The sequence below is a fragment of the Petaurus breviceps genome, unplaced genomic scaffold (genome assembly GCF_028583685.1).
Source record: "Petaurus breviceps papuanus isolate PSGF00001 unplaced genomic scaffold, PetGlider_PUasm1.0 91041, whole genome shotgun sequence".
Lineage (NCBI taxonomy): Eukaryota > Metazoa > Chordata > Mammalia > Diprotodontia > Petauridae > Petaurus > Petaurus breviceps.
Genome location: NW_027187400.1, coordinates 4,258,111 through 4,270,857, shown reverse-complemented (window position 1 = coordinate 4,270,857; position 12,747 = coordinate 4,258,111). Strand labels below are relative to the sequence as shown.

General features: G+C 46.3%; 1 protein-coding gene across 4 annotated transcripts in view; it reads right to left on the bottom strand.

Moving 5' to 3' along the window:
* The window catches only part of PTAFR (platelet activating factor receptor), a 65,816-nt gene extending 58,745 nt beyond the window's left edge, over positions 1–7,071 (bottom strand). For 3 of the 4 annotated variants that reach the window (XR_011166479.1, XR_011166478.1, XM_069078265.1), the window contains exons 1-2: positions 6,921–7,071; positions 5,804–5,901 (exon numbers count right to left, since the gene is read on the bottom strand). The gene's annotated coding sequence lies outside the window, so the exon portion shown is untranslated. Of the gene's footprint in view, positions 1–5,803; positions 6,028–6,920 lie in introns of those variants that run through there. The other variant, XM_069078266.1, reaches the window with a different exon arrangement.
* Positions 7,072–12,747: the final 5,676 nt, after the last annotated feature.

Below are 12,747 nucleotides of genomic sequence, written 5' to 3'. Positions count from 1 at the left end.
AGCTCATTTTACAAATGAGGAAACTGAGGCAGATAGGGTTAAGTGACTTGCCCAGGGTCACACAGTTAGGAAGTATCTGAGGTCGGATTTGAACTCAGGAAGATGAGTTTCCTGACTCTAGGCCCAGTGCTCTAATCCATTATGCCACCTAAGAAAAACCATCACCACTTAAAGGAAAACATAAAAAGGCAATTCTGAAGAATTGCCAGGTCCAGTCTTGACCACTGAAAACAGGGAAGGGGTTGGACTAACTAGATGGTCCCTTCCTGCTCTAAATCTATGACCCTGTGACCTTATCTATAGAGAGGTGGGAGACCCATGGGGCAGCATGGTACATACTCTTTCAGACCCAGTGGCTTTGTTGTTGAGTTTTGCTTTACCATTTTCCTTCATTATAAAAAAAGAATTCAATATGGCAGAACACAAGAGCATATCAGGAAATGACTATGGTATTTTTTTTAAATCAATAAAGCATTTTTTTTAAAGAAAGTGCTTTGCAAATTATAAATCAATATATAGAGAGGTGAGTTCATTATTACTATTCTCCACAGTCACACCCTCTTCCCCCTTCATCCCAGCATCTCCTCCCACTCTGGGACACCCAGCCTAGTGGTCTTTCATGTACATACTGTTCCAGGACCATAAAGTCATGGATCTAGAGCCAGAAAGGGACTTCAAGGTCATCTAGTTCAGCTCTGTCATTTTTATAGATAAGGAAACTAAGACCTAAGTTGATTAGGTGACTTACTCAAGGTCATTCAGGGAGTAAATGTCAGAGGCAGGATTTGAACCCAGGTCCTTTGACTCCAAAGATTTTCTTTCCACTGTACCACAGTGTGTAGGTAAACCAGCCATACCCAGTCCCCATATTTAATAAAAGAACCTTTAGAAGAAACCCCTTTGTATTTTAAAAGACTCTAGCTTGGCATCAGTGCCCAGATATGGCCACAATAGTAGGTTATAACCTCTTCATGGTCCCTGACAAGGAAGTCAGATAGGGCTTGGCAACTTATAAATAATCTATACTACTTTGCACAGTGTCCAAACTGGACTCTGAGGGAAAGAGCTGAGAAGTGAGTATAGGAAGGCATTCTGCTCCCCCCACACACACACACAGTGGAGTCTGACCTGACTAATGAGGATTCCCTCACTAGAAGCCTTTGTCATGGAAGAGACTAGAAGCACAGGACTAGGGAGAGCTCAGAAGAGTGGGGAAATCTGCCTCTGCCCCTGAACTTGGAAAAGAAAAAAGCCTTTATCCTTAGCCAATCTCAGGGGTAAGGAATGTTTGATGTGATCTGGGTGGGAAATGGAAATAGGTCTATGGGAGAGAATCAGTGTCTTGTAGAGCAAAGAGCCTTGCACCTAGAGCTGGAAGAAGGGGGAGGGGGTGATCCATCTAGGCTTTAATGCTCTGAACCTCAATTTTCCCTTCTGTAAAACAGGGATAATGATACTGCCTCACAGATGTGCTGTAAGGAAGGTGCCTTGTAACCATAACTAGACATGTGAGTAGGTAGAGTTTTTATTCTGGGGGGCAGAGCAGAAAGAGGATCAGAAATGGTGACAGTGCTTTCATTTGGGCTTCTGAGAACTCTGAAGAAATCATTGCTGGCCGTTGTCAAGTCTCCCCAGCCCCAGGATCGTGTCCTGTTACATAGCTCTGCATTGGCCCCGAGAGATCAAAAAGCAGAGACTTTTGGTCCATTCTCTGTTCCACATATTGGCTTACATCTGGCTAACTGTGTTCTAAGGTCCTTCCCAGCTCTGACATTCCACGTTCTACAGTCACCTCCAGGGCTGAGAATGAATGACTTTCTGAGTACACACTTAAACCTCCTAGACCAGACTCTGTCCATCTCTACCCCTATCAAACATGCTAGAGCATGGCATTCTCCTCCCCAGTCAGTCCAATGAGGGGCTGCTACCTCCCTCATGGAATGTTTCAATGAGCCAGGGAAAAGATAGAGGAGTCACATATGCTTCATGACCTCTGTTCTCTTTTTCTAACATCATTCTTCACCAGCAGTTCAAAGCTCAAATTGTGAATCACCCCCCTATCCCAAAGCAAGCCTTCCTGAAAGAGTGCCCTTCTGATCTGCTAATAGGTGGAGAGCTTGACCTGAAGATAGAAGTTTATACCACACCTCACTTCTATGGAAGTGGGGAGGAGGCAGAGGGCTGGACACTGAGGATTCACATTCACCTTAGTATCTCTGGCTCTCCTGCTAGTGAGAGGCTCCCCAGGAAGGAAAGGATCACCAAGTTGTGTGGTCCTGGGAAAGTTACTGAATTCTGCCTCAGTTTACTCAACTGTAAAATGGGGGTAATAACACCTGGCTCCTAGGGTTGTTGTAAGGATTGAATAAGATGATGTTTATAAAGAGCTTTGTAAACTTCAAAGTGTCATATAAATGCTAGCTGTTATCATCATCATTACTACTACTGCTACTGCTACTACTACTGCTACTGATACTGCTGCTACTGTTACCACTACTGCTACTACTACTACTACTACTACTACTGCTACTACTGCTATTGCTACTACTACTACTACTACTACTACTACTACTACTACTACTACTACAAAATCAGAGTTCCCAGATAGGAAGGACCCCAGTCTGGGATGATGGAAATGCTGGTGGAGGGACAGGGAGAGGAAACTGTAAGGAGGAATATACTCTTTTAGTATCTAAGTGTAACACATGCTGGTGACAGGCTCCCCAAGAAGGAAGGTAGCATGAAAGCCACAAACACCCCCATACAACCTTATCTGTCTTCACAGTTTGCACCATTCAGGCTCTGCTTCTCAGAACCCTGAGAATCTCCTCCTTCCCAGCTCCTTCCTTTCCACCCCTGTTTCACCTAAGCTAGCAATTCGATCAAACTGCCCACTGTGCCAGCAGGATGAGCCCCAGCCCATTTGTCATGGGAGCAGCCGCCCCAATCTCCTGCACCTCTCACTGTCACTCTCTGGGACTGAGTCAAGTCAGCGCTCCATACCTGTCTATCTTGGATTCTTAGGATTAAGGACCCTGGCTTCTTAGCATCTCCAAGAAGTCAAAGTGGCCTATGATTGGTCTCGAGGGAAGATTCTAACTCTGCTTGACTTTTGGCTGTCATTTCCTCATCCTGGGCCTCAGCTTCTTTCTGTTAGAAGCAATCAGGCTTAAGTGACTTGCCCAAGGTCACACAGTTAGTGTCACGTGTCCAAGGCTGAATTTGAACTCAAGCCTTACTGACTCCAGGACTGGTGCTCTATCCACTGTGCCACCTAGCTGCCCCAATTTCTTTCTTTAAAACAAAGAGTTTAGTCCTTTAAGGTCCCTTCCAGTTCTGATATTCTGTGTTAATAATAATAGTAGCTGACATTTATAGAGTGACAAGGTTTGCAAAAGGTAGCTCATTTGATCTTCAAAGCAACTCTGTGATTTAAATGTTATTACAATTCCCATTTTATAGATGAGGAACACTGAGTCTCAGAAAGGTTAAGTGATTTGCCCAAAGTCACACTGCTAGTATCTGGTGTAGGATTCAAATACAGGTCTTCCTGTTTGTTGCAAATCCAGCACTCTCCCCAGAGTACTACATTGCCCCCACAACCTATGTTATAAGATTCCTTCCAGTTTTAACATTCAGTGTTCTAAGGTCCCTCCATTCTAACATTCTGTGTTCTAAGTTTCCTTCCAGGTATGACATTCTGTGTTCTAGGGTTTCTTCTAGCTCTTGACATTCGGTATCCCAAAATCCCTTTTAGCTCTGACATCTTGTGTTCTAAGGGTTCTTCCAAGCAAAAAAAAAAAAAAAAGAGGCCAAGTAAGGGACGGATAGGTGGTGCAGTGAGTAGAGTACTGGCCCTGGAGTCAGGAGGACCTGAGTTCAAATCCAGTCTCAGACATTTAACACAAAAACTAGCCATGACCTTGGGCAAGTCATTCAATCCCAATTGCCTTACCTTCCCCCCTCCAAAAAGAAAAAAAAAAGACTAAGGGTCCTGTCAACTCTAGCACTTTCTGGATTTACAGCTATTGAAACAAGCCTCCTGGACAAAGGGGGCTATCCCTTTCCACCCATTCCTCTGAAAGGTAGCTCAACATCTTCCCACACCATGGGGCTCAATTCACTGATGCTCCCTCCCCTCTGTGAGAAGGGCCCCCTCTGCCTAGAGGGGTGTGGGTGAGAAGGTTTTCATATGCTGCTTCAGACTGGGGAACTCTTGGCTTCCTGGACTCATATAGCAGGGGGACCTTCCAAGAAACCATTTCGTAAACTGGATGAGTCTTTCAAAACCACCTAGTTCAACCCCTTCCTGTTACATACAGGGAAACTGAGGCCAGGAGAAGGGAGAAGGAACATGCTCAAGATCTCACAAGTTTGGTGGCTGAGCTGGGAGCAGACTCTCTGTTCCACGGGAGGGTCTTTTCACCACCATCCCGCCCAGCATGTGCCATGCTCTCTTTCCCATGCTAGAAGATCACTTCTTCAAAAGCAAGGACTTGAGTGTCTTTTCCCCCTACTCTCAGTGTTAAATTAGAGCTTTGGGGCTTACTGAGAAGAGCTACTGAAAGTTAAACTATCATCAGCATTGGTTACTTTGCTCCTTGGGAACCAGTGACCAGGTTGTGAAGCAGGACAGTCTAATCACTGAGCCAGCCCTAGCAGTTTTCCTGTGGAAGGGAGAATTAGCAGTGGCATAGTGATGGGTGAACCCATCCCCGACATATTGTCCATGTTCAACTAGTTACTCTGTCTTTCAGCCAAGGTTATCTATCCCTCTGGTGAAGGGGACTCAAGGGACACTGAGATTCTACCGGTCAATTAACAGTTTATTCAGGCCCTGCCATGTTCCAGGCACTGCTCAGCAAGAGGACAAGCCTGGGAACCAGGAGCCCTGGATTCTAGTCTTGGCTCTGCCACTGAGTAACCCTAACCAGGCAAGCTGTCTCTGAACTCCCTATGCAAAGGGAAGGTTTGAACTGTGTGCTTTATGAGGCCCATCCCTTTCAGATGTAACGTTCTTGGGGGTTCTTAGTGGGCTGGCTCTCTCAGTCCTATGGGTCAAGCAGGAAGGTTGCTGCTTGGGCCTCTCTCATTGTGGCTCCTGCACATGAGGCCAACGCCCCAAGGGAAGAGAGTTGGAGCTTGTGATAAAGGAAGAGGTGGGGGCATAGGGTGGGTGGGAGGTGATGGCTACAGCCTAGGGTCCTAGAAGAAGGTAGCCTAGGGAAGCTGCTGGCATCTGTGGTGGAGTTCAAGTTTTCCCACCCTGCTTTTCACCCAGACCCTCTCTCATATCTACCCCCATTCCTATAACTTCTGTAGCCCCATATGCCCTGGTGAACCAGACTGGTACCCACTATTCCCAGGGAGAGGCCACTTGGGGATTCAGGGCAAGGACATTAGGGTAGCTTAGACTTACTGCCCTGTGGTCCCCACCTTCCTCCATCTGCTTTCTGACTTTCCCTCACCCTTGCCACCCTGGTAGCAAAAGAGCATCTTCCCAGTGCCTCTGAATCTCCTCTTTTGGTTTTCAGCAGGGATCCAGAGCCACACCCAGCACCAATCTGACCCACCAAGACCCAGAGAGACAAGGACCCCCAGAAGAGCCTTGTATTCAGGGTTCTTTCTGAGGTTGGTTCCAGATGGGGATGGCTATTGGCCTGAGATGGGCACTAGGTCAGAAGCAGTGAGATGAAGGTCATGCTTCCCCCCCTGCCAGCCTGAGGGGTCCAGAACTGGAGCCATCCCAGCCTCCCTCCTCTCTCACCTTCCAATCTCAAAACCCAAGCAAGTTTCCTCTTACCTGGGTTATTGTCCCAGACCAGGAGCAGACTCAGGTCCCTGGTGTCCTATCAATCAGCCAGCTGTGGTCCTAGCCCGGGCTCAGACTCAGACTGGAAACTGGAGAAATGAGGAAACAGAGTGTACCATGACCAAGTCACCCCCAGTGAGGAAATATCGTGACCCTGGAGAGCCTCTGCACAGATGGCTGAGCTGTCAGCCCATGGCTGGCTCCACCGCTGACACCCTCCCTAGCTTAGCGCAAGAGCAGAGATGTCAGAGAGAGCACAAAATCAGGAAGGGGGCGGGGAGGAGAGAGACAGAGAGAAAGAGAGACACAGAATGAGAAAAGAGAGGAGAGACATCCCAAATGGATAGGCAGACCAAAAAGAGAGATAGGAGAGAGACCAAAACAGGGTGGGGAGGTGGAGAGAAAGGAAAAAAGGGAGAGGAGTGGGGAGAGAAAGAAGAGATAGGACAGAGGGAGAGGAAAGGACAGGAGAGAAGAGAAGAGGAAAGGAAAAGCGAGAGAAATGAGGGGAAGGAAGATATAGAAGGGGGAAGGAACAATTCAGAGAAGAAGGAAAAGGGGGAAAGATGAGAGAGAAAGAGAAGGCACATCAAGCAGGACAGAGAGAAATGATAGCTTTTAAGGAGAAAGAAATGAAAGGGAGAAAAAGCCCAAGTTGGGCGAGGTGCCCCAGGAGCTAAGGTGGAGCTTGGGGAGTTCATTTTCCAGTCTCAGAAGTAGGAGAGAGCTCCAAGCACCCTGCTTTTTCCAGGTTTCCAGCCCAGAAGCAAGGCAGCTAAGCTAAGGAGGATGAATTCTAGAATGCTGGCTCCCTGCCTGGTCCAACCGCTCACCAATGGAAGGTCTCCCCCTACATATTTGGACATTACCCTTATGAAATCTTGACCCAGACTCTGCATCTTTCCCTCCTTCTTTGCCCACTGCTACTCCTCCCCCCCCCCAAAAAAAAAAACCCCAACCCTGCTTTCCCCTCTCAGAGAGTATATGCTCAGGCAATACAAACACCCTTTACAGAACAGGAAGGGAAATCTGCCACCAGCACAAAATCTAGCACAGGGCTTAATTTGCAAGTGGCCTCAGATCCTATGTGGCTTTGGCCTCTCCATACCTGGGACCTGATGGGCACCCCACCCTCAGCCTCGTGCTCCCCCTGGAACTGTGAGGAGAGCCAGGCCTACAGCCTGAAGAAGCAGGTGGGTTCCCCCTGCTCTCTGTCTGGGATGTCTCCAATGCCACAACTCTGGGCAGTCTACCAGTCCCTACCTGCTTCATAGCTCCTCCCAGGCTTCCCCACCTCAAATTCCTAAGGTCTCTAGACATCTTTCTTTTCTTAAGTCTCTCCTTCCGGTTCTCCCTGTCATTTCCCAATTGGCCCCTGAGGGTAGGAATTGTATCTTCTAGAGCAAAGAACTCTGAAGCAGGCATGAGTCTAGTCATGATAGTCTTGGCTAGTTACTTACCCACTGCATGGCCTCAGACCAGGGGTGGGGAACCTGTGGCCTCAAGGACACGTGTGGTCCTCTAGGTCCTCGAGTGCAGCCCTTTTTCTAGATCCAAACTTCACAAAATAAATCCCCTTAATAAAAGGATTTGTCCTATAAAACTTGGACTCAGTCAAAAGGTTGTACCCAAGGACCTAGAAGGCTATGTGTGGCCTCAAGGCCTCAGGTTCCCCACCCCTGTCTCAGACATATCACTTGAATTCCCTGGGCCTCACTTTTACCATTTTTACCAAGAAATTATTCTATCTACCTAACAAGAGTGTTGTGATATATACATCTGTGGGCTCTCATTTGCCCAACGCCAAGGAACCTAAAGATGATATATCTGATGCCACTATCTCTAGGTTCATTCATGGGACCCCCCTACCCTCAATCCTGTGTCCTCAAAGTTATTGTTGTGATCAAGGTCACACAACTAATAAGTGTCTGAGGCAGGATTTGAACCCATGTCTTCCTGACTCCAAGGATAGCCTTCTATATGCAATTCACTCTATGCTGTTTCTTGGAACAACCATTAATGCTAATAACAATCACTCACATTTCTAAGAGCATTTTAAGTATCATAAAAGCATTTCTCTAAAAGCTAGATAGCACAAATATCACCCCCACCCCCACTTTAAAAACTAAGAAGCTGAGACTCAGAAAAACAAAGTAATTTGCCCAGGGTCACACAGCTAGCAAAGTGTCAGAAGCAGGATTCAGACCCAGGGTCCCTGGCCCCCATTTCCAAGTTATTAATATTAGCAGTGCTATGATATATTAGCGGTGCTAATGGAATGGTGTAGCGATCAGGGTTGTTCAGCCATTTCTATTTACCCCTTCCTCTACTACTAACTCATCGTCCAGATATTTTTTTTCCCAGAATAAATGCTCCACGTAAGGAGGTAATATCAAGGGACCTGGAAGACTCTTTATCTTTGTGTTAGCTCAGAGACCCCAGCAGGAAATGCTTATGGCACTCTATCTCAGTTTTAGATCTCTATCTCTATCTATTACCTGAGGATGTTTTCTACCCTTAGTGACTCCCTTCCAACTGTACTCCCAGTAAGTACAACTAAGAGAGCAATTGTCAGAGGTCACTACAGTTTGTAAAGACAAAATAAAAGGATAAACAAAGGCTCTCCATCCAATCCCTACCACCACCACCACCTGACGTCCAGGGGAAAGCCTTCTAGTTCCCATGAATAAGGGGGAAAATTGATGCAGGATTATCTCTTTCCGGTCTGTCGGTGGGATAGGAAGGGCAAGTTCAATAGCACTTTCTGTTTCTACATAACTAATCTAGCCAAGGAGCCTCACTCACAGAAACCTCGTCCCTTTCTTTGTACCCAAAGCTTTTGCCTGCTTTTCTACTCTCTCTATTCCATATGGCTTTCCTTTCTCTAGCTTCCTCCCTTCCTAGAAAGCCTACCTTTCTCCAGCCTCTAGGCTTCTGTTCCTCCTATCAGAAGCTAGACTCCTCTTCCAGTCTCTCTCCTGAACTCAGTGACCTAACCTTCAATCTACTGAACAAATTTCCCTTCTGATTCATTCAGGGGACTAATTTATACTTCAAAAAGAGATCACTCAACTAGCTGCATATCTGGCCACTGGATCCAGATGACTCCTGAGTAGAAAGTGAGGCTGGTGACTTTGCACAGCTGTCCCTGATGTCATGGTCCTCTTTGAGAACAAAGGATAAACAGTTGCAGCAATACCCTTTCCTATTACTGGGTGGCAGGTTCTCAAAGACCACTCTCTTAGACTAAAATATTTCCCTGTAAGCATCAGGGTACCTCACTTTCTTCAGAACAACCCTGTGACCTATGGAGAGTATTATCCCCATTTTAAGAGGAGAAAACTGAGAATCACAAAGGTTAAGTGACTGGCCCAGAGCTTCACCCAACCAGTAATTAAGGATTCCACCCAGGCTTCCAATCCAAGGCCAATGAGTGCTCCTTCCCCTCCCTACACCACAAAAGCAAACCTAGAAAGGAATCAAAGGCTCTTTGGGGAGCTCCTTTTGGGATGAGGGGCCTTCCATGCCTCAAGACTCTTTGAGGGGAAGAGGGATCAAGAACCACCGCCCAGGAGGTTTGATCAGGAACCTTAAGGGTTCCAATCCATTCCCAGTTGAACCCCAATTTCTGTGAGTGGGAAGGAGGGAGTCAAAAGGAGAGCCCCAGTGCTGAGAGATCACAAAGACAGGGTTATAGCCTGAGGTGGGATCCTGGAACAGATTTCTGTAGTCAGGGCCTTAAAGTCTCAGTTATGAATGGGCACTTTTGGTATACCCTGTTTCTCTTTTGTCACTCTTGCTCTCGGCTTCCCTACCATGTCCAGGTGCCAACATGTGGCCTGTTCAGTCTGAATGTGTGCATCCATTCTGGGAACACAAGGCAAGACAGAGCTTCAGCTCAAACCACCACTTAAACAGCCAGGCACCATACTGAGCACTTGACAAAGATTATCTCACTGGATGCCCACAACCCTGGGAGGCAGGTGCTGCTATTATCCCCATTTTGCAGATGAGGAAAATGAGGCAAATGGAGGTTAAGTGTCTTCCCCAGGGTCACACAAATTTTAAGTGTCTGAGGCAGAATTTAAACTTGTGTTGCCAATTCCAGCCTCAGCATTCTATCTGCTGCATAATCAGCTGCCTCTGACTTTCATCAAGAGAATTCCATGTTAAGTCTGTGGCATCTGACTGGAAGATGCTGAGAGGTTAGAGTAGGGGTGGAGAACCTTTGGCTTTGAGGCCACACGTGACCCTCTAGGTCCTCAAGTGCAGCCCTTTGAATGAACCCAAACTTCACAGAACAAATCCCCTTAATAAAAGGATTTGTTCTGTAAAACTTAGACTTGGTCAATAGGCCGAAGGTGCCCAAGGACCTAGAAGGCCCCAGGTTCCCCACCCCTGGGTTAGTGTCTGGGCAGCCAAATCAAATGCCCCCCTTCTCTTCCCTTCTTTCCTCCCTCTTTCCTTTCTTCCTTCCTTTTCTCCTTCTTTCCTCCACTCCTTTCTCCCTTCTCCATAAGTTTGCCACTAGAGATCCATTATATTAATGTACCATAATTCATTTAATCATTCCCCTGGTGCTGGCCATTTAGGATGCCTCCAGTCTTATGAAATTCCCCTAATGCTACTGGGAAAATCTTTGAATGGATTTTGTTGTTGTTGTTTTTTAACAATTTTCTGAGGCTATTCCTAAGAGAGGAATTAGTGGGTCAAAAGGCATGATTATTTTGCTAACCTTTACTCCATCTTGCCAGATGGCTCTCCAGCAAGCCACCAGAGACCAGCTCTAGCAGCAGTGACCAGCTCCAGAAGCAACAAGTGACTTGTTCCACCACGGCCCTTCTCACGTTGAGTTTCATGGCTTTTTATGATTTTTTGCCGTAAGATGCATCTGAGATAGGATCATAAAGTGGTTTTGATTTCATCATTTGCTTTTATTATTACTGAGGTTGAACATTCTTTTCAAGTAAGTTGCATTTCCTCTTAAAGACTATCCTACCCATTGTGAACATGGTGATATTACTGTCTCTTTAACAATTCCTTATATATTTTAGGTGTCAAGTTAACTCCCCCATTTGCCATATCTCCCAATCTATTTTTCTTCTTAAGTATAGTTTTTTAATTGTATGGAAGGTGTTTTTTTTTTTATTTTAATACAATCTGGAGCATCTATCTTGTCCAAATGCAGTATCCTTTGTATGATAAAACAGTAGATTAATTTGACTAGAGTTGAAATAGTGTTGCAGGTTGGGTGGTGAAGAATATGTATGGTAGGGGCAGCTGGGTGGCGCAGTGAATAGAGCATAGGCCCTGGAGTCAGGAGGACCTAAGTTCAAATGTGGCCTCAGACACTTAACACTTACTAGCCATGTGACCTTGGGCAAGTCACTTAACCTCAATTGCCCTGCCCTCCTCCCTCCAAAAAAAAGCAAAAAAAAAAAATATATGTATGGTAAGAGAGGTTGGGAGCTTGCAGAGTTCATGAAACCCAAGCTAGATAACAAATAAGATACCTGAAGTTCTTGAAGGGTGGGAGGTAAAGGGAGGGAGGAATAAAAGTAAAAAATATAGAGTATCAGAACTAGAAGAGACCTTGGAACACAGAAAGTCAGAGGTGGGAGGGCCCTTAGAACACAGGATGTCAGAGCTGGGAGGGGCCTTAGCACACAGGATGAAAGAGCTGGAAGGGCATTTAGCACACAGGATGAAAGAGCTGGGAGGGCCCTTAGAACAAAGGATGTCAGAGCCGGGAAGGATCTGGGAAATCATCTTGTCCAATCTTCTGATTTGGCAGCAGGGCCCCAAAATAAAATTAGAACCTAGATCTCACAGTTCCCAATCCAGTTACTTTGAGTAAATCTATCCATGCTTCCCAGACAATCCTTGAGAAAGGCTGGGATGGTGTTTGCCCTGCCCAGGTTTTCCAGGAAGGGCATACTCAGTTCTCTACTCATCCTGCCCCCACCTAATCATCTAGTCACACTGGATCAAAGTTGGGAGGAGGATTCTAGCAGTTCCATGAAAAAAACAGAAGCCATCCCCTGACTAGGGGAACTATGTAAACAACTCACTTGAGCTCTAGGCCCATATCAGGGATTTCTCCAAACTTTCCCCATCCCCAAAGTAAGTCACAATTGTGACATTCATAGGATCATAGAATTATAGACATAAACTGGACAGAACCATAGTAACTTGCCCAAGGCTACAGAGGTGGTATCAGAGACAGGAAGTGAACCCAGATTCCCTGCTTTTCAGACATCTCAAGCTCAGTATGTTTAAAACCGAGCTCATTCTCTCTCTCCTCTTTCCAGCTGCCCTGTAACGTCAAGGGGACCATTCCCACTCAGCCGAGGTGTCAGCCTTGACTCGTCACTCTCTCTGTCCCCATTCCCAATCTCTGGTCAAGTTATGTCATTTCTACCTTTGTAAGACCACTAGGTGGTGCTGTAATGGCTAGAGCACAGGGCCTGGAGTCAGGAAGATCTGAGTTCAAACCTAGTCTCAGACACTTGCTAGCTGTGTGACCCTGGGCAAGTCACTTAACCCTGTTGGCCTTCGTTCCTGATCTGTAAAATGAGCTGGAGAAGGAAATGGCAAACCACTACAGTATCTTTGCCAAGAAAACCCCAAATGGGGTCACAAAGAGTTGGACGCGACTGAACACCACCACCTTCTTAACAACTGTGGTCTATGCCCTCTTCTCCTCTAACACTGTCACCACCCTGGTGCAGGTCCTCATAACTTCATGCCTAGACTATTGCAATGGGCTTCTGTTTGGTTCCCCTGTCTCGTCTTTCCTTCCAATCCATCCTGCACTTAGTTGTCAAACCAAACTTCCTACAGCACAGGTCTGACCACAGCACTTTGCCCCCACCTCATTCAATAAACTCCAAGGCTCCCTATTGCCTTCAAGTAGATCTTAAAGCTCTTCCCAA